The sequence below is a fragment of the Penaeus vannamei genome, chromosome 16 (genome assembly GCF_042767895.1).
Source record: "Penaeus vannamei isolate JL-2024 chromosome 16, ASM4276789v1, whole genome shotgun sequence".
Lineage (NCBI taxonomy): Eukaryota > Metazoa > Arthropoda > Malacostraca > Decapoda > Penaeidae > Penaeus > Penaeus vannamei.
The window spans coordinates 9956261-9971260 of record NC_091564.1 but is presented as its reverse complement, the minus strand read 5'-3'; the positions used below and the strand labels follow the sequence as shown (position 1 = coordinate 9971260).

The window sequence follows — 15000 nt, the reverse complement described above, 5'->3', positions numbered from 1 at the left end:
AGACTCCTCATCAGTACAAACGATAACATGACATGTGGACTATACAAATATTTCCTATTTGATATTAACATGTGCAACAGCATACATAAATGTGTGACTTTAAACGAATATTGACATGGATATTCCATCACAAATAACCGCTTTTTCTCAAAACTTTATTTTCTCTCTCTCTCTCTCTCTCTCTCTCTCTCTCTCTCTCTCTCTCTCTCTCTCTCTCTCTCTCTCTCTCTCTCTCTCTCTCTCTCTCTCTCTCTGTTTCCTTTTTTCTTCTTTTTTTATGTCGCGCTGATGTGGTGTTAACCGGTGGTGTCATGCCCGGGGCTCTCCGCCTGGCCCGCTGACCAATGCAGCCGTCCTCACACTGCAGCCTCCCTCATCCCGCTGCCGCCCTCACGCTCAGGCCTCCTCCACACACTCCCTCACTCCCTCGCCCGCCTTCACCCTTACTTACCTCGCGCGTCGCCCTCACACTATATGGCTCCCTGATCGCTCTACCGCCCTCACCCGTACGTCCTCTCTTAGCCTTCCCCTCCTCATATCCCTCCCTCACTGCCCTTATTTGCAACCTCAATCACCTCCCTGACGCCCTCACCCCAAGACCTCCCTTACAGCTCCCTCTACCGCCCTCACCCTCACACGCCAAGACCTCCCTCCCTCGCCCTAAGAAAGACCGCCCGCAGAAGAATCTGATTTCCGAATTCGCCACGAGTGCATTCATGACAGAACGAGTGCATGCCAGTCGAAGGAATCCAAAGCATCATGCATCATTCATTAGCCTGGTCAAGCTGGAGAAGAGAAAAAACTGTTAGTAATGGCAGTTTTAACGATATAGCACTTAGGCAGATGGCAGTCTCGAGGTAGTCTATTACATCTACTCCGTGCACCCGTCATGCGCATGGCAGAAGGACACGACTGGTGTATCCGGAGAGAATCCGGGATGAGTCCGAATGGATGGAAGAGATTCTCCTTCGGTGATGTAGGACTTTATGGATCATTAGCCTCGTCGAAACATGTCGGTGCATGTTCAAGTATCAACGAAGTCTATAGATCCCCATAAACATAGCCATGCAGGTACAAACAAACAAACAAACAAACACACTCACACACACATACACAGAAACACACACACACACATATAAATACAAACACATACACACATATACATTATATATATATATATATATATATATATATATATATATATATATATATATATATATATATATATATATATATGTGTGTGTGTGTGTGTGTGTGTGTATAATATATATATATATATATATATATATATATATATATATATATATATGTATATATATATATATATATATATATATTATATATATATATATATATATATATATATATATATATATATATATACACGATTGTGAGCACACCCAAGTAGAAGTGCTTATCTTTACAATCTAGACAAATAATAAGAGGATTAATACGCAACACGATGCAATATGCAGTTAACCCAAATAAATCCTATACTGATGGCTTTTTAGCATTATGTATGAGTGGGCAGCAGCTCGACCCTACAATGGCGCAAGACCAGATGCACAGGTATCGGGTGTCCACTACAACAGCTACGGTCACCATACACCTGCCGCAACGACCCTCATTCACCAGCACCATCTCCAATGCCGTCCTTGCAATGCTAACCATACTTTACCCACAATCAGCATCATCATTCGAACAACTCCCAGCACCATTAGCGTCCGCTGCGCCAAATCACCATAAGCATTATAAAAATATTACCCACTCGTTAACCCCTTCCGCCTTCGCTCTTGCTCCTGGTCTCTCTTCCCCTCTCCCCCCTCACCCGCTTTTATCACCCCCTCTCTCCCCCCCCCCCTCCTACAACATGATGCTGAAGGTTGCTGAGCTATTCTGGCATGCGGCGCTGAGGCTAATATTCCCGTTTCAGACTCCGGCGCAGGGAGTTGGGAGGGGGGGGGGGAGTAGGAGGAAAGAGGAGGGTGGCTGAGATAAGGAGACGGGAGAGGAGAATGAGAAGGGGAAGGGGAGAAAGAGCGGAGAAGAGATGGGATGGAGGGAAGGGATAGGGAGGGAGGGAGTATGAGGAAGGAAGAGTAGGAGGGAGGAGTGATGGGAAGGAGGAAAAGAAAGAGAAGGGAGGAGGTAAAAGTGAAGAAAAAGAGAGGGGATAAAGAGGAGAAATCGAGGTATTTAGTATTAGGATCAGTATTAACAATAGTGACAATAGGAGTCGTAAGAATCGACAGAGGAAGAGGTAGTGGCCGAGGAAGAGGAGACAGATCAACAGAAGGAAGAAAATTGAAGGTGAAGGTGAGCGAGGAGGGAGAGAAAAAGGAGGAAGAGGTTGATGCGCGAAGGGGAAGCAGGTCGACCCACAAGATGAGCTTCAATCCTCCCCCTTGAGTTGTGCGTAGCGGGAACTAACAGCTGATTAGATCGGCCGTCTTGTTACGTCTCGCAGGGCACCGGATGCTCCCTCTCCGCTCCTCCCGGGTCACAAGCTTGCTAAAACCGGCCCTTTTTTGCCGAGCGATCATTGTTTTCAATCAGCTGCAATCACCGCTACTTTTAAGCGCCGTTTTCCGTGTTTCTTTATTGTTTCTTCATTGTGTACGTGATGCGAGCGAATACTGGAATACGTTTACATATTAATGGCAATAACATTAAATCACAAAGCACTGCAGAATTCCCTGTCAGGCATAAGTAGGCGAACGTATGTCTGTGTCAATCAGCAGTGAGTGGGTGTGAGGGCGGGGAGAAAAGGAGAGGTTTCATGTGTGAACTTGAATGAGGCAGAGATGGAGAAAGGGGTAAAGGTGGAGACAAAGGTGCAGGTGGAGGCAGAGGTGGGGCTGTGGTTGGAAGCAGAAGCAAACGTGGTGGGGGAGGTCCAGCTGGGTGGGTTTAGGTGGAGGTAGGCGTGCGCGGGTAGAGGTGGGTAGTGGAGGCGGAGGTGGAGGTGGGTGGAAGCGGCGGATCCCATGTGAACGCAGCAGCAGTAGTACCCTAAAGCGAGCGTCCCGTTACACGAGTTCTTCATTCATATTAAAGGTTCGTTCTTCCAGTTCCCAGAGTTTGAACGCGATCGGGATCCGATTCGGGTGTGAAGCAATAAAGGCGATGCAGAGCGCCCTGTCCACGTCAGCAATAGTGCGGCAAACAATTAAAATGAAAAGCAAGTAACCTTTAACCCTTTTCGAAGCTCGCAATGGAATAAATTCAGACTGAAGATGGCGATCTACGAGTGCTAAACTTGCAAAGTGTAGTATGCAAAACCCTAATCCAAAACCCCAAACAAGAAACATCATTATCGTCTACCTGGCCACACGTCCTGGCTCCTATAAAAAAAAATCAATCTTCTATTCTTCCCCTTCAAAAACAGGTCAAATGAACGGCAAGTGAAAAAAGAAAAGAGAAAATGAAAGAAAAGAAAAAAAAATCCTTGCGCCACGCGAGAAGTGATTTCCAAACAAAGGGTGAAAAAGATCTTTCTTTTTCTTAATAGTTTGGGATCATTTTTTCTTCAGCTGTCTTCTTAATGACGGTGACACGTGACTCTCGGCACCTTTCTCACACCTCCTCCGGGACGCTATTTTGGGTTCGAGAGGAAAGTGTGGGAGACACGATCACGGTTGTTTGGGTATGACGCGTTAAAATGCGGAGAGTAGGAGTCACGTGTCATCTGCTGACAGGTGTGGCACACGAAACATGTAGGAGTAAGCGTGGACGGGACAGTGATGCGTTTGTGATGTCAGAGACAAGCGTCCTGTAATGACATGCGTTATAACCAAGCCAGGACTGTGCAGGTATGGTGAAGGGAGCATGTTTCAGGTAGCAGTTGCCACTACTGGCAATTGTAACACAGAAAACAGGTGTCATCTGGGAACAAGCATGAAACAAGAGACAGGTGTCCGGTCCAGGGATGACGTAGGGAACAAATGCCCAAGAAAGTGGCGGAAAGTACCCGCGGAATTCCCTGGACTATTGTGACTGCAGAAGACAGGTGCGGTAGGTGCGGTTTGCGGGAGGGTGCAGGTCACACACAATATGTAGGTCAAGGGTCACGACGAGGCAGGGCAGCAGGAGGGAAGCAGGTTCGGCGCGGCGTCATTTCTGCAGCAGCGAATTTTTTTTGTATCACTGTCACGATCGTCCGTCTCCCTCCGCGGCACTTGGACGAGCTCGTCGCCAGCAAACCTAACAGGTCCTCGTCTTACAAAATGCTGAATTTCAGCCGTCTAGCTTCACAGCTTTTGGGTTGCATACATCACAAGTCACGCCCCTTGCATCCTTTTACAGCTTCACGGGACATTGTAACTCGGCAATGCGTCTTACGTATGAACATTACGATTATGAATTATTATATGGGTTTTTATCCTACGCCGTGAATGGAAAATAACAGTGACTGACTCACAGATAGACAGACATATCAATATATCATACTATCAACCGGGATATGAAATGCAATGGATAGAAAATGGAATGAGATAGCTTCTGCTCTGAATCCGCGAATCTGAGACTCGCCGAAGCACAAATTGATTTACAAATACGCTCTACGTCTTAATTTTCAAGGTACATAATAAATTCTAATCCTCAAAGTATATATTTTTTAAGTATATCATCCATACCATCTTATCTTATTTTGCTCTATAAACTACATAATACATCTTAATCTTCTAAGTTCCACTCTGTTCTCCGAAGTACACCGTTCACTTTAATTTCCAAAGTACATACATCTCAATCTCCGAAGCGCATCCCAATCTCTCCCACGAAACGATGACGGCCGAGACGAAGCGACGCCCCAGAAGCAAGGTGAGAACCAGGGCACCAGTAACGACATTCGACCCAATTGGTTCAGCAGCGCCGTACCCTCCGTGCCGGTACTGGCGGTGTACACATAGATGCACTATCACGCCCGGTGCATTTCGGGGTCATTAATCACGCCACTGACCCCGCCTGATCCCGATTAAAAAGCGAATCGACAAATCGGAGTTATCTGGGTTGCGGAGATCTCCCGACTTGCGACACCGACGGTGCGTAATTTGCGGCGCGTTCCGACGTCGAACGCACGGCCATTAAGAGTCGGTGCAACGAAGGCGGGCACACTGTAACCGTAATTGCCTGGGCTTTTGCGATCGGAATTAAAGTCTGGATCCACTGCGATTTGCAACGATAAAAATAAGCAATTGAGAGAAATGGAACAAGTGGAAAAATCGCTTAATCTCTCTCTTTATCTCGTTTTTCATACACACACATATAATATATATATATATATATATATATATATATATATATATATATATATATATATATTTATATATATATATATATATATATATATATATATATATATATATATATATATATATATATTTATATATATATGACGTTTAATTAAACTTCACACCATTAGCATCGAGGGGCGTGGTCTCCGGGTTGCAGAGTACCGAATGAGGCTGCAATTTCAATGGGCTTTTACTTCCAAGAAAACCATTCCCGTTACATCTAATGGAGATTTGTCATCGTGTAATACTACATCTGGTGTCATAACACCCTAGACTAATGGGGTAACTAATGGGGTTACTAATGGGTGGACAGTTAGCGCCGCTATTGATCTAGTACTTCTCGGCTGGAGGGAAATTGTTGCTTAGTCAGTCACTTACTTTCCCGGCGATATGATTTTATAGAAAGTCATGAGCGGCTTGCAATTGCAGTTGTTAAAGACACTGCTTCAATTTCCCGACATCTGTTCGACAACGTTGCGCGCCGATCCTATCAAGATTATGCAGATGAAGAGAAAATGATTGAAGAACCCTCAGCGGTGCTGGTATAGTGAGACCGCGCGGTCGATGATGGCCGATGACCTTGTTCGAACCCTCTCGACCTCACAAGGAGGTCCTGAAAACCCAGTGGAGGATCGATGGAAGTGTTCCAGCGACCATCCTCACGCGAAAAGGTCCTCCAAGCTCAGGTAAAGCATTCAACTCCCCTCCGCTCTGGCAACAATGCAACTATGCAAGAAGATGAAGAAGAAGAAAAACTGTTCCGTTCTCTTGCGATGAGATCATGTGAACAGCTCCTCTGCCTCCTCTTCTCTTGCAACAAGTTCACGTTCTCCTCTCCCGCAAGTTCACATGAGCAGCTCCAGTGCTTTCCTACAACAGTTCCACACGTATAATAACACACGAACAACCCCTCTTCGATTCTGAAACAAGTTCAAACGAAGGCTCCAATCTCCTGTAACAAGTTCACCTGAACGGCTCCGGCGCTCTCCTCTCGGATGCTGTGTCGTGTGAGATGACGATTTGTTCTCTTAAGCGTTGTACAAAGAGGCAGTCACTGATGCGTGTTCTTGTTCAACGCAACCAATTATGTCGTCCTGTCCGGAATATTTTCGTTGTGTGAGGCTTGCGGCAGAGGAACCGTTACCCTCTTGTATTGCGTCGTTTATAGATGTGACTGGCCGGCTGCCGGTAGCACTGTGCTAATGACGTTAGTATAGTGCTACTGTGCTTTTGCTGCTTGACTTTACTCCTTTCTTTCCTGCTTGTCTCTGCTCCTGCTGCTGAACACAGACTCATGCTGACATGTAATTTTCCTAGGGATTAGTAAGGGGGTGATGGCAATAATGATCAGATCCAGGACCGTTCGACACATTTTTCAGAGGAATTTAATAGCAGTTTAATTGCAGATCTGTCAAGTCCAATCTTCTTTGGCTACTACCCACATAATCTCTCAATCTCTCTCTCTCTCTCTCTCTCTCTCTCTCTCTCTCTCTCTCTCTCTCTCTCTCTCTCTCTCTCTCTCTCTCTCTCTCTCTCTCTCTCTCTCTCTCAAAAATTCTGGCTCTACCTCAACCCTCACTTACGAAATACCCCATTTCCTCTCGCCGAACCCATTTCTAATACCTCATTTGCAAAACTCATTAGGGGAGTGATTGCAGAAAGACATAAACGCTTCCATCCTACAACTATGGTATTCATCGAAAAGAAGCACTACAATTACTCTCTCTCTCTCTCTCATTCTCCCTTCCTTCCTTCCTCCTTCTCCCTCTCTTCCTTCAAAGCGTCACACACACACATTGAAATAGATAAAAGTAAAGATAAAGATAGGTGGATAGATAGGTAGATAGGTAAATATAGCCATATATGTGTATATATACATATATACATATAATATAAATATAAATATATATATATATACATACATACATACATACATACATACATACATACATACATACATACATATATATATATATATATACATATATATATATATATATATATATATATATATATATATATATATATATATATATATATATATATACACACAACACACACACACACACACACACACATATATATATATATATATGTGTGTGTGTGTGTGTGTGTGTGTGTGTGTGTGTGTGTGTGTGTGTGTGTGTGTGTGTGTGTGTGTGTGTGTGTGTGCGCGTGCGCGCATGTGCGTGTGCGTGTGCGTGTGCGTGTGCGTGTGCGTGTGCGTGTGCGTGCGCGTGTGTACACATACATACATACATACATACATACATATATATATACATACATACATACATACATACATATATATATATATATATATATATATACATACATATATATATATATATGTCTGTAGGAGAGAACCTGTATTTTCATCCTACAGAAATAAAAACCAAGACGTGAAATGGACGAGAAAGATCGGTTTCGCGATGGCGACCACAAGCGGTCACGGTGGCGTGTTTTCTGCCATCGATAGCGACGCCAACCCGTGACAACGACAGGGGGAGAAGTCACTTACGACGACAGAAAAAGCGAGTAGGGAGCCCGCGGGATGACGCTTATCTTGGCGACGCGCTGGGTTGAGGCGGAGGATGGTGGTATGATGGTATGGTGATCGCGGGTTAGCGGTGATGGTGAGCCGATATTGGGCGTTTTCAAGACGGGGTAAAGAGGAGGATAGTGTGAATTCGATAAAGCGGAATACTTTCATAGTGATGGTGAAGTGTTTTGCAAGACTGGGGGGGGGGGGCGGTAAGGAAGAAAATGGTGAAGTGGGGTGTGCATTCACAGGGAGGGGGCAGTGAAGCTGATATAAGAGGTGGGAGATAAGTAAAAGGAGATAGGGATTATGAAAGAGAATAATCACAGAGATAATAAATCAGAAGGGATGAAGAAGCAAGGAAAAAAATGAAATCCTATTTTTTAAACTGTACTCACTCGACCTCCCTCGACCTCTCCTGACCAGTCATCTTCACTCGGGCACTCACCTGCAAAAGAAGAAAATAAAAAAGAATAATAATATTTCATTTTCCAGTGAAATCATACACCACAGCTCTTGCATGATCGCAGTAATTACCAGGGAAGTAGGCTATTGGCTTCGTCCATTAGTCGCGTAATTCACTTCACTAATGACCTCCAACCGACATTAATGAACACCCTGATAAAGAAATTGTAACAACCGGTCCGCCGATCGCTCCATAGGTGCTCGGGCGTCGGTGCAAGAGCCATGTACGATGACAACGTTGCAGAGCAATAATCCCCCGATGTGTATATGAGGAGAAATCGGCGTAACAACCTCAGCCGTCATTAGAGATCGACCTCGTGAGAGAGTTGGAGGGGGCGTGTCCTGCAATCGACCTCTTAAGAGAGCGGGAAGTGTCTCGCGGTCTGCTCTATGGTCATCGAGCGATCGATTGCAATTCCAAAGAGAAACTTTTAATCGGCGCCAATCAATTTAATGAACCACATACAAAATGACGTTGGCTTTCCAATAACATATTTCACGGGCATCATGGGCGCCTCCCGCGTCATGGGGGCGTGGAAGACACGATTGGTTGCAAAGCTGGTTGGCAACTTTAATGTTGCAAATTTATAGGACAAGGTTGCAACCAGAGCTATCATATATTATCATATGCGTCTGAAATATAAAGCTTGGGGAGTGTATATGTTTACATAAATCTTAACGTGCATGCGTGCTTGTGCGCGCGCGCGCGCGCGCGCGTGTGTGTGTGTGTGTGTGTGTGTGCGTGTGCGTGTGCGTGTGCGTGTGTGTGTGTGTGTGTGTGTGTGTGTGTGTGTGTGTGTGTGTGTGTGTGTGTGTGTGTGTGTGTGCGTGCGTGTGCGTATGTGCGTGTGTGTGTGTGTGTGTGTGGAGGTGCGTGCGTGCGTGCGTGTATGTGCTTGTGTTTGTGTTTGTGTTTGTGTGAGTGCGTGTGTGTGCGTGTGTGTCCGTGTGCGAGTGTGTGTGCAGATGTATGTGGGCGCATGTCCATGTGCATGTGTTTGCGTGCCTTTACGAGAGTGTATGTACACAGGTGTTCAGCATATGTATACAGTACGAGACTCAGCGCCAGGCATATACGTGCAAGTAACATCCACGCACATACCTCTATATCCACGTCTATAAGAACCCCCCAAGGCAGCGCTATATCAAAGGCGCGCCCCAACCAGGATGAGGATATGAAGCCGTTTCGAAATGGGTGGGAACATGCGGGATAAATACGAGGATATGTTTCACCGAGGACGTGAGAGCAGCAACGCACGTCTCATTATCTTTATGCCATTACGTTCTGCAATGCGTTGGTTTTAATGGGCTGTTTTTTTTTCTTTTGGGGGAGGGGGTGCTTTTCATTGCACGTTGCAGACTACATGTGTTTCCTGTTTGCTGTCAACTTTTATAAGAATTATGATCTTGCACGTGTATTAAATTAACTGTAATAAGTGCAATTCTAAAAATAGCATGCGATACGTTCGGGCACTTCAAAATAAGATATAATGATTGAAATTAATTCCTGCTTTTTTGGCTGGAATGAGATACATTCTAACTATAAGTTCATGTTCTCGTTTCATTTCTATTTTTTTTTTTTTTTTTTTTTTACACAATAGAATATTTTAGCTCCTAAAATCCAATTTCAAACTATGACAGTCCCCCCCCTAAATTGAAAAGTCTTCCCCTCCCCCAAAACCACCTTCAAAAACACTGTATAATATTAACAAAGCCAAACCGAAAGAGGAAACCACGCCTGTTCGCTCGAGTGTCGCATTTCTTTACCTTTCCGTCACACTGTTTTGCGAAAAGTGTCTTCACGGAACCGAAAAGCCCGGAGGAGAAATAGTATCATGACGATCTCTTTAAAAAAAGGAATAAAATAGAGATTCCCGTGTGAGGTTCACGCCGAATGCCACGAAGATAAAACAAAATCTAATTACGAGAAAAAGGAAGGGGAAGCTAAAAGGATTGGAAGGGAGTGGAAGAGAGGGGAGGGGTGAAAAGGGGAGGGGAAGGGAAGGAAGGGGAAGGAAAAGGGAAGGGGAAGGAGAACAAGGGTAGGAAATCGAAGGGAGGGGGAAGAGAAGGGAAGAGGAAAGGCAGAAAAGGATGGGAAGTGAGGGGAAGAGAAGGAGAAGGAAAGGAAGGGGAGAAGGTAAAGGAATGAACGAGAGGGATGGAACGGGGAAGCAAAAGGGAATGAAGAAAAAAAAAGGGAATGGAAGGGAAGATGGAAAGAGAAAGAAATATGGGAAAGAGGGAACGGAGAGGAGGGAAGTAGAAGTAAAGAAATGTAAAGGAAGGAGAAAGGAATGGGAACAAAGGAGAAGTGGAAAGGGAGGGGGAAGGAATGGAAAGGAAGAGGAAGGGAAAAGGAATGAAAATGAAAGGGAAGGGGAGGGAAAATAAATGGAAAAGAAGGGGAAGGGGAGGAAAGAAGGATAGAAAGGGAGGGAAAAGGAAGAGAAAGGAGGCAGGGGAAGAGGAGGGAAGAGGAATGGAAAGGGGAGGGAAGGGAATAGAAAGGAGGGGGAAGGAGAACGTCAAAGGGAGGTGAGGAGAAAGAAAAGGCGGGGAAGGTGAAAGGGTTATGCTCTAGTCACGTGGTGTTCTCCTGTCGAAAAGAGGGCCGACACTTTGGGAAATATGATAAACAGCTTCCCACTGTGGCTTCCTTGGGGAGAGGGAGGGGGCGTCTGGACAAGGCGCAGGAATACGGACTTTCTCTCTCTCTCTCTCTCTCTCTCTCTCTCTCTCTCTCTCTCTCTCTCTCTCTCTCTCTCTCTCTCTCTCTCTCTCTCTCTCTCTCTCTCTCTCTCTTTCAATTTATCTGCAGCATGCAATGGCATATGCGGATACCCATGTAAACTCCTTTTTAATCTATTTTATATTTCCTTTTATAGCATTCGGATGAAATGGTTTGCTGTGTGTAGGCGTTTTTATTTATATGCAGTCATTTGTGTGTGTGTGTGTGTGTGTGTGTGTGTGTGTGTGTGTGTTTGTGTGTGTGTGTGTGTGTTTGTGTGTGTTTGTGTGTTTGTGTGTTTGTGTGTGTGTGTGTGTGTGTGTGTGTGTGTGTGTGTGTGTGTGTGTGTGTGTGTGTGTGTGTGTGTGTGTGTGTGTGTGTGTGTGTGTGTGTGTGTGTGTGTGTGCGCGTGTGCGCGCGCGCGTGCATGCGCTCGTTTTCGCCTCCACACATACTTAAATACATCCGCGATCCACTCCCATAAAGTCCATCGGATATTTCCCTTCCTCGCAGTGAAGTAGCTGAGCATCCCTTCAACACGCCAGCGCCTCGCTCTCCCCATAAAGCGCGTGGGAGATCATCCTCCACACAACCCGCCGCTTAACAGTGCGCAACCGGCAATAACAGATACCGTAAATAATCGGCCATCAGCATAAATTTGCATGCGGGGTTGTATGGGTGTCTCCGTCGCCGCCTCCTCGATTGGGTCGGGAAGGAGAGGGAAGGGAGGGAGAGGGTGAGGAAGGGAGGAAGGGAAGGAAGGAGGGAAGGGAGGGAGAAGAGAGGGAGGGAGGGAGGGAGGGAAGAAAGGAAGGAGGAAGGGAGGGAGGGAAGGAAGGAGAGAGAAAGGGAGGCAGGAAAGGAAGGAGAGAGAAAAGGAGGGAGGAAGGGAGGAAGGGAGGCAGGGAGCAAGAAAAGGCGCAAGGACGTAAGAATGGGGAGGAGGAAGGAAGAACGGGAAGGTGGAAATCAAAGGGAGGAGAGGAGGGCAAAGAGAAAAGATTCATAGGAAAGGAAGGAAGCGTAGGGAGTGTAAGAAGATTGAAAGAGGAACGGAAAGAAGGGAACATAGGAGAAAAGAAAGGATATTAGTATAGTAGGGTGAAGAAAGGAAAACAAAAAGAGAGATACCAACAGAAATAGATAGATATTGTGAAACGCGCAGAGATGTAAAGAAAGTAAGATTAAAAAAAAAACAGAAGAAAAGAGAGACAGAGAGAAATTGAAAATAAGAGAGATCAAAGCACTGCTTAATATTCACAACAGTACTTAAGGCTTTTTGTTGCTGGAATATGCTAATTTCCAAGGATGATCCGCAGAAATTACGATTCAGCCCCGTGGAACAGTACACGTTAGAGATATAGCGGCCTTGTTCTCACTACGACCTCATATATGAACACTAAAAAATGCTCATTTCTCATGGTTATGTTTCCTTATAAAATGAGCGTATTCAAAATAATGAATGGAATATATCCATTGTTTCGTGGGGGTTATAAAGAGACCTCAAACATATGATTGGTTATCAGAAATTATCAGATAGCCATGAATTCCACTCAGCATATATAATGAGTGAGTATTAACGAGTATTCAATATTCAAGAAACGTTACCAGTATGTCAGTGATTATCAGTAAGCATCTAATACTGAGAGAATTTGAAATAATATACATAATCTGATAACATCTACTGATACAGCAACTGATGACGTTATATTAATAAATAACGGTATCAGTTTGCATTTGTATCACGTGTTACATATCAATTTTATACGCAGGTACACACATGAACACATACATATACACAAACAGACACACACACACACACACTTGCACAAGTACAAACACAAACATGCATTATGAACTCACTAAGTTCAACTTCTGGTAATTCCGACAGGAGCTAATTATGTTTTCATCTTCCCAACGCGAACCTTGAATGTTTCCATAAAAAAAATCTATACATGTACGCACATATGTGCATACATTTATATATGAATATATACAGCTCTACATACAAGTATTTGAATATACCTGTATCCGTTAGAGAGAGAGAGAGAGAGAGAGAGAGAGAGAGAGAGAGAGAGAGAGAGAGAGAGAGAGAGAGAGAGAGAGAGAGAGAGAGAGAGAGAGAGAGAGAGAGTGTGTGTGTGTGTGTGTGTGTGTGTGTGTGTGTGTGTGTGTGTGTGTGTGTGTGTGTGTGTGTGTGTGTGTGTGTGTGTTCATTAATATACATTCATACACACACACACACATATGTATAATATATATATATATATATATATATATATATATATATATATATATATATATATATATATATATAACACATATATATATATAAATATATATATATAAATATATGTATATATATATATATATATATATATATATATATATATATACATTTATATATACTATATATACATATACATACACAGAGACACGCAGACATACACTGATAGTCACGACTGTCTCCTAAATATTATCATCAAATCTTCCATAAATTTATAAAACCCCAAAGTATATCTCATGAAGTAGTATTAATTGCAATGCTTAATACCGCCATGAAATTACGACACCACAGTAAATTTCAGTTGAAGTTTTCTGTTGTCACTCTGTCTTTTGCTGCACAATGATTCAATCAGTATGCTAGAAATAAATGATCCTTAAATAAATATATTCCAGAGGTTTTACTTCTGTTTCATCTGTGCGTATACGTACCTACGTATACCAACGCACGCACACACACACACACAAAATACTGAAAATTAGACATGCTTGTATCCGCTCTTTATTTTCAGGAATGAAGATCCGTAAAATAAAGGAAATATGTGGTGCGCAAGGGCAAGGGCATAGCAAGGTCAGGGCACGTGTGAGGAAAATTATAGGGCGAAAAATAAAAATGAGAAGCGAAGACAGCGCTGGGAAGGACACGGTGCGATGACGTCACGTGCTATATGTGAGCCGCAGGGGGATGAATTCAGAATCCGTAATCTATAGTTCGTAGTACAATGCGATATAAAAAGACGGAACAACTTCCTTATTACCGTGATATTAACAATAATGATAATAATATTAATAACAATACTGATAATGATAATAATAATAATGATAATAATAATACACATTGACACACACATATATATATCCATCCATCCATCCATACATACATACACACACACGCACGCACACACACACACACACACAATAGGAATATCAACATTTTCCAGAGTAGCAATGAAAAATATCAAATCGAGCTCAGCGCCGTCGAGACACCATCGCGTATCGCTGACCACGGATGTTCGTCTGACGTCACGAGGCAAGGCGGAATCTATCACAAAAAGGCTTGACCAGGTAACAGCTGATGCGACGATCCTGACAGGCGATGGCTGATAGATGGCGCATTGTGGGACGTGGCTCATAGGCGATGGCTGGTAGATGATTTGCGCGCGGTGGCAGATAATGATTGCGAGTCGATAAAGAAATGACCGTGAGCGATAAGGGTTGCTTCACGACTGACAAGCGGTGGGGGGGGGGGGCTTTATGGGATGTTGTAGGGTGTCTCTGCTGGCGGTTTGCTTGGACATGATGAACAGGTTGTAATCCGTTATTAGTGCTGGATTTGATCAAGTGATAGATATGTTTCGGTTGTATTTTCTATATTGTTCTCTTTCTCTTATCTGTATTCCTTATTTACTATTGTCTTCTTTTGGAATATTTGCTTTGTATTTTCCATTTCCATTTACTCATCGTATTCTCTATTTATCATTTCTTCTCCCTCTACTGATTTCTTCCTTCTCTTATTCATCCAATTCCTCTTTTCTCTTCCTCATCCTCTTTCATCATCTTCTATCTCTTTTCCATCTCCTCCTCCTCCTTCCTCTTCCTTCTTCTTCTTTTCTTTCTCCTCCTCCTCCCTCCTTCCCGTCCGCCCCTCCTCCTTCTCTATTTCATCCCTCTCTCCCAATCCTTCACCT

General features: G+C 43.8%; 1 protein-coding gene across 2 annotated transcripts in view; it reads right to left on the bottom strand.

Annotated features, from left to right (window-relative positions):
• Nucleotides 1-15000, bottom strand: part of LOC113813741 (uncharacterized) — a 453816-nt gene that overhangs the window by 337202 nt on the left and 101614 nt on the right. The window lies entirely within an intron of this gene.